This window comes from Epinephelus fuscoguttatus, linkage group LG3 (assembly GCF_011397635.1).
Source record: "Epinephelus fuscoguttatus linkage group LG3, E.fuscoguttatus.final_Chr_v1".
NCBI lineage: Eukaryota > Metazoa > Chordata > Actinopteri > Perciformes > Serranidae > Epinephelus > Epinephelus fuscoguttatus.
The window spans coordinates 44,941,091-44,947,898 of record NC_064754.1 but is presented as its reverse complement, the minus strand read 5'-3'; positions in this window follow the sequence as shown (position 1 = coordinate 44,947,898).

Sequence of the window (6,808 nt, the reverse complement as noted above, 5' to 3'; positions counted from 1 at the left end):
TGCTACAAAGGAGAGGGAAGCTGCCACTACTGCCACCTGATTGGTGACTGCATCAGAGCCCCTGTCTGCAACCAATTAGCTGTGTTCAGAATGCGGGGCGGGCCCTGCCCCCCTTCAGCTCTGGTCCACATGAGGATGATTTTGACTACAGGGCGGCACTGGCACCTCCAGCTGCTCATGATCAGCTCATTAACAACTCCCCCTTTCTCTGCTCAACTATGCCTCTCTCTATCCCATGCATCATGAATTCTATTCCTTTTTTTACGATCTGTAATGTCCACGCCGGCTGTCTTTAAATGTGTCCTTTTTGCAGCTTCTCTCATCAAAGCTCTCTCTTTCTCTATTTCCGCCTATTCTAAAACTTTATCGGAAATGACTCACTGCACCTCTCTATATCTCACCTATCTGCTGTGTTTCACAGTGACTCAAAGCCACCAGGTTCTTCACATACTCGTATTACACAGAGAAAAACAACTTCTCCTCCAGACTGTCAGTGTTGTTTTTTTTTTTTCCCTTCAGTTTTATTAGAACGGGCTCGTGTGTGGTGGTGGTGGTGGTGGTGGTGGTGGTGGGGGGGGGGGGCTCCTTGCCCAGGACTTACACAAAGCTTTGCTTGTTCTGTCCATATGGTTTAGTGTATCAAGCATTTAGTAAATCACATGGGAAGAACCAAACAGAAAGTGTGGGGCAGCAGCAGAAGAGGCAATAGGCATGAGTTTGGTCAAAACTAGAGCTCCTTTCTTGGTATAAAATAATTTGATTTTGAATGTAAATGTAAACTGTAAAAGTCTGATTTACAGCCTGCCGTAAGATGTCTTTATATGCTCTAGCTACTTGTCACACACCGTCTTAAAGCCAAACATTTTCAGACAGTTTTCACATATTCTCACATCGGTGGGGAGAGACAGAACTATGCCACATTCAACAAGCCTGACATATGTGTGAATTCCTACCTCTTTCTATAGTAACAGAGCAACAAGAGAGCAACATTCTCCAGACAACTCATCTTTCAGCTGCCAGCCTTCACAATAAACAAAGACAATGTACATAACACCATGACACAAATAAATAGTAGTTAAAATGACATCGGTGTCAGTCAAACAAAAACATGTTTATACAGACATTTTCATAAGCGGGTGCAGATCCTGGGTTGATAAACCAAAACTTGTTTTTGTACAGATGATAAGAAGAAAAGAAAAGAAAAAAGAATCCTGAACAGTTCCTCTTCAGTGACTCGTCATCTCCAGCCTGGCAACCATTTTCATCCTCACTCAATTACACACATTTAGTGGCTTAATCCAGAGGATTTTCTCCTCTGCTTTGCTTTTTTCATCTTGAATCAACAAAGAGATCAGCTGTGCAGAGCTGAGGCAAGGGCGCCGCTGCTCCTTTTCCTGTACCATAAAAAGCTAAGAACTCCCCACTTTAAGAGTGTGTATGTGCATGGAAATGCTTTATGACTAGTTAGACATTTATTATGTGCATGGTCACAGGCATGATTGTGATCTTGGGGGGAAGGATCCTGAGGACAAGTGGTGAAACGATTTGAGAGTGGAAGTCTCCTTTGTGTGACGGAGATACACTGCGGTTGGATGGTTCTGTGAATTGGTCATTGACGGCCTATGTCTTGATAAGAGAGGTGGCTAGTAGAAAAGGCAAGAGTTAGAGGAGTCTTTTGAAGGTGGAAAAAGATTTCTTAGCGTCTCTAGTGAAGGAGGCTGTCAAGCTGAAGAAAGAGGTCTTTCAGGCTTGGTTGGCCCAGGTGTCTCCTAAAGGAGCACACAGATAGTAGGAGGCCAGAAGGCTCCAGTTCATCACTGTGTGCCTCTAAGCTGTTACAGTTCCAGCGTGCACAAGTTGTGCAATGATGCTTGCAAGGGATGAACTGGAGAGGAAAACATGTTCACCCTGGCCATGATTGTTTACTTCTCGATTTCCCCGTTTCACCAGTGCTTCCCGGATGTAGTGGATATTGTGGCAACAAGTTTGATTCATGCCGGACGTTTTGTGATTTGGCACATGAATGCAATGTCTTTCATCAGATTTGGTTTCAGTCTGCCTGGAAACAGCTGCAGGTATTACTCAGCTGTGTTTTACTCCGGCAGATCACAAGTAATGGAAAACAAGAACAACAAGTAACAAAATCCCCAGCAGTACTTACAGCGATACTTGAGTTTCCTTGAAGTCCCTTGAATAGTCCCTGTCAAAATGATCTTTTCGGTTGGAAATAGATAAATAGTTTTTGTTGGTCATGCATGCATTTTTGCTGTTCTGTGTTTACTGTGTGGAGTACCCTTATGGTGATGGTCCAACCTTGTCTCCTAGAAATGTTATTTGTATTTTACCTGGCAGTTTCCTAACCTGGCAGTGATTGTGTGGAATGTTTTTGCCACCCCGAAATCCAGCGCAGCCACTGAAAGAGACTTTTCCTCCGCTGGTTATTTAAAAACAGAGAACCCAACCTAGTGTGAGTGACTGTAGCCTGTGTGTGCTTAATCATGGGTGTGGGTCGGGTAGTTTAATTAACGGGTGCGGGCGGGTGCAGCTTTGACTTGGACATAATGACTGGTAATGGGTCAGTTCTGGTACTGAGCTTTGGTATGAGCAGGTGCGGGTTTTTAAAAAATGGATCTGTCTGGGACTCTGCCGCACTGGATTGTCAGGCTGGTGATGTGGGTGGATGGCACACATGCATAGTGCAGGATTGTGACACTAAATATTTAGGTTTGCCTCTGGACTCCTATCTGTGGTTAGGGTTACGCAAGAAAAGCACTCTATTTAAGTTAGGGAAAGTTTGTGATTTTGTGTTAATAAAAAAGGTAAACACAAAAAATAATGTTATAGTCACTACAGAAGATTGTGTATTGAAAGACTGCCTGTTTTGGGGGGAAACAAATTAAAAACATAGTCAACGAACATTTTGCTGATACATTTTGTATCAACATTTTTGTGACTTGCCAGTTACATTAATTAGCAATATTTCCTTATTATTTTAATTTTTTTTTAAAAAAGGAATTTGCCCGGCATTAATCTAATTTGCAGTTTCATTGTAATTATATTACAATGACTTCATTTGACTCAAGACCATATCACATGGTATGGAGCACAAAAATACAATAACAGAACAATCCTCAAACAAAAGAAGGACATTCTTGAAAAAAACACCAAGTTTACAGATAACTTTTGGCTTATCTGATTGTTATAACAAAATTAATTTAAACATAGATGGGCAGTTTAAATAATACTTTGGCAAATACCTTTCTCTGTAAGTCATTTAGCTTCCATTCTGACATTAAGACAGAATATGATACTCATCTTCCACACCATTATCATCACAAAGGGGGCAGATCCTCTGGTTTCTATCTAGCCCTTTATATCTTCCACTGACTTTAGGAATCCTGCCATTGTTTATAAATAGCCCGCCTGTGCTTTTGCATGAGACTATCTGTGTGTGTTTTCATGCAACAGATACTTCTCCAGTTTAGACTCTTGTTTAATTTTGACATATACATCACATGATGTCATACTTCTGAGCTCACTTTTAGCCTATGTTCAACCATTAGTTTTTTACAGTTGATATTGTTACATTTTTGTTTGAGCCAGAGTTAAGACAACCCACATTCTTCTAGTATCTACTTAATTTAAACCACAGTGACACATATACACTCATACAATGCCGGCTTAGCAAAAAGTTGTGCATTATCTGACTGAGTTTAGTCTCTTTATCATCTATCAGCCTCCCCCAATTGGTGATAATTCTCTTTTTGACTACAGAGTGGTTATCTTCCTAACTCCCTATAGACCATATTATTAGGGTCCGGGCAGCTAAGCTGCCAGGACACTATTGTAATCCTAGGTATTCTTCTTCTTCTTCTTCTTCTTCTTCTTCTTCTTCTTCTTCTTTCTTCTTCCAGGAAATCATACTTCCCATGGGTGAAAACTCACCAAACTTTGCACAAAGGTCCAGTCTCATGCCAGATATCCTCAGCCGTAAACTCAAGCCAAAAGTCATGATGGTGGCGCTACAGCAAGCGTCTAAATTTCAAAACTTTGAAAATTCATAACAAATCAACCATATGTGCTACAACTTCACAACTTTCATCAAACTGTAGCCCCAATACTGAAGAAACTTTTGTACATTTAAACCTATTAAAAATTATCAAAAATTATTCATCATTGACACCAAACTTGCTACAGAGCATCTTCAGACTGTCCTACAAAAACTGTTTCTCAGATTTTTGATTTATCAAAAATTGAGCCTACAGTGCATCAAAATGTTTGACTATAAATGGTACTGTAAACATATACATGCAAATTCTTGCTAAATAAATCTTCAATGTTCATGAAAAATACCGACAAAATTCTAGAGTCATGGTAGATGATGTGTGGCAAATTTTAGAATTTTATCTCAAAAACTGAATTTTTGACAGCATTTTGAATTTTGCTCTAATGTGAACAATTGGAGTCAATGTAAATATGGCAATTTTAAACATCAGTTTTTCACTTATGGAGCAAATCAATCATTGTTACAAACAAATTACCAACATCTCCATGCTGTCTAGTGATGAAGCGAAAATCGGTGCCTGGAATTGGGCCAGATGGCTCCCGACCTCATCCTCACCTTTTCTTCCAATTGTCCTCTATGTCAGTTTAGTATCTTAGGTTCGGTTGGCTGCTATTCAGAGAAACACTGGAGACCAATTGAATCTGCCACAATTGAGTTTAATGTGTTCACAAGCTTCAACACATACAACTCATGAGTCAAGTTCCGGAGCAAGACTGAAGTTTTACTTTCTGAGCTCTCCCTTTTATGCTGGTGAAGATTCGAGAGAATCTCCACCCTCTTCTTTTAGCCCTTCCTACCTGAGCCCAAACCTATTGGTGGCAGGCCTTTTTGCCTTTGTCCAGACATGCCCAGACATGTCTTAATGGTGTACTCTTTTTCCCTCAGCCTGGAAATCCCCAAACTCTCCCACCATTAGGTTTGAACTCAGTTTCACCTTATTTTTTAAAAAACCATATGGAACTTGGGGACTATGTCTATAAGGTCCCCTGTGCCTTCATGCAATATAAACTTGTGTGTGTGTGTGTGTGTGTGTGTGTGTGCTTTATTACACTTCCAGGCAGTACATGGTATGGTATGTGTGTGTGTGTGTTCTCAATATATATGAATACAAACTTGTGAAAAAGTGTTTTGCCATATGGATACATAAAAACATTATTATATGAACTTCAGCCTTAATCAACTTTACTGAATAAGGATTAATGATTAAATCTTACACTACACTAGATGCAATATGTGCATTTTCAGATTTTTGTTTCGATAACTGAATTTTTTACAGTGGTTTGAAATCTGCTTTTCCATGCACGGACGGCTGATAAACCTGCACGTCTGGTTTAATCAATTTGTGAAGCTACACATGAATTATCACTGACTAATTAGCTCAGTGCGATAGAACTTGATCCTTAGTCTCACAGGTTGTGAGTTCAAGACTCAGCTGATGCAAAAGGCAGATTGTGTTGTCTTCCTAAATGTCTTCCAATTCTTCTGCTTGTTGCTTAGAATTGGCTAAAAATGCCTGGACCCGACCCATCGCTGCGCAGCAGCTATACTTGCAGGTTGCTATTTTAACTCTTAACATATATTTTAGAAATTTGAGATGTAGTTTATCCAATATACATATTCTTTTAAACCCCCACACTTCACATAGGTACAACATAAGTGGTGTAACCAGCTTGTCAAAAAGATCAAAATCAAATTTTCTACATTTATAGAGAATGGCAAACATTGCACGAGAAGCTTGCAAATGCAGTTCCACAATGGCCATCTTAAATAAACCATTACAATTCATAATAACCCCGATATATTAAAAGCAGTGAACAATCTTGAAATTTCTGTTAGTTTAGTTAGAAGTATATAAACGTAATTCTAGGAGACAAGACTGAATGATCAATCCACCACTTTGGCCCTAACTAAAATATCTCAACAGTAACTAAAATGATTGCTATGAAAGTATGTACAAACATTTAATCAATGAATCCTACTGAATACTACTTTGGCGACACTATGCAATTGACATTCTCTTTTTTAGTGAAATGTCTGGAAAATATTGGATGGACTGTCATGATATTTTGGTAAGGTTATTCATGTTCACTGTACCCTCTGATGCAGAGCAAACAGCTGGTGTGTGGCTTTTGCCTTGTGACCCCCGGGGAGGGGGTCAACTGTTAGCCTTACTCACAGATCAGAGACACAGAGACTAGACACAAATACAAGACTGGCATTTACATTTTAAGAACTTTAAAGTCTCCTGGAAGGGGCACTGAAGATAAATCTGTTTCACGTGTAGGTGTTTTCAGCTCTGTAGATCGCAATCAAAGGTTCATCAGGGCTGTATAACAGCAGGAGGGCATTTGTTGTTTTGTCTCCACACATCAGCTCAGTTTACATCCTGAGTAGTTTTTCTATGTCTTCCCCTGAAGCACATGCTTACCTCCAAAACTGAGCAAACAGGGTGCTAAAATGTTCTTACTTTTCTTCTTTCTTGTTTGTATATCAGTTCCTCACCACATGTTGTCTTGAATTCATGATTTTTTTCCCACATTACTCCACAGTGAAAACAGAATCCAAAAAGGCAAACATTGTTCATGAATTGAAATAATCAGGGACTGCACTGAACAACAGCAAAACTATGTCAAAACATCTGTCAACAAACTCTCACACAACTACTGCAGACTGCTCAGTACTTCCCACCAGTGTTGAGGATAACGGATTACAAAGTAACAGATTACTGTAATGTCGTTACTT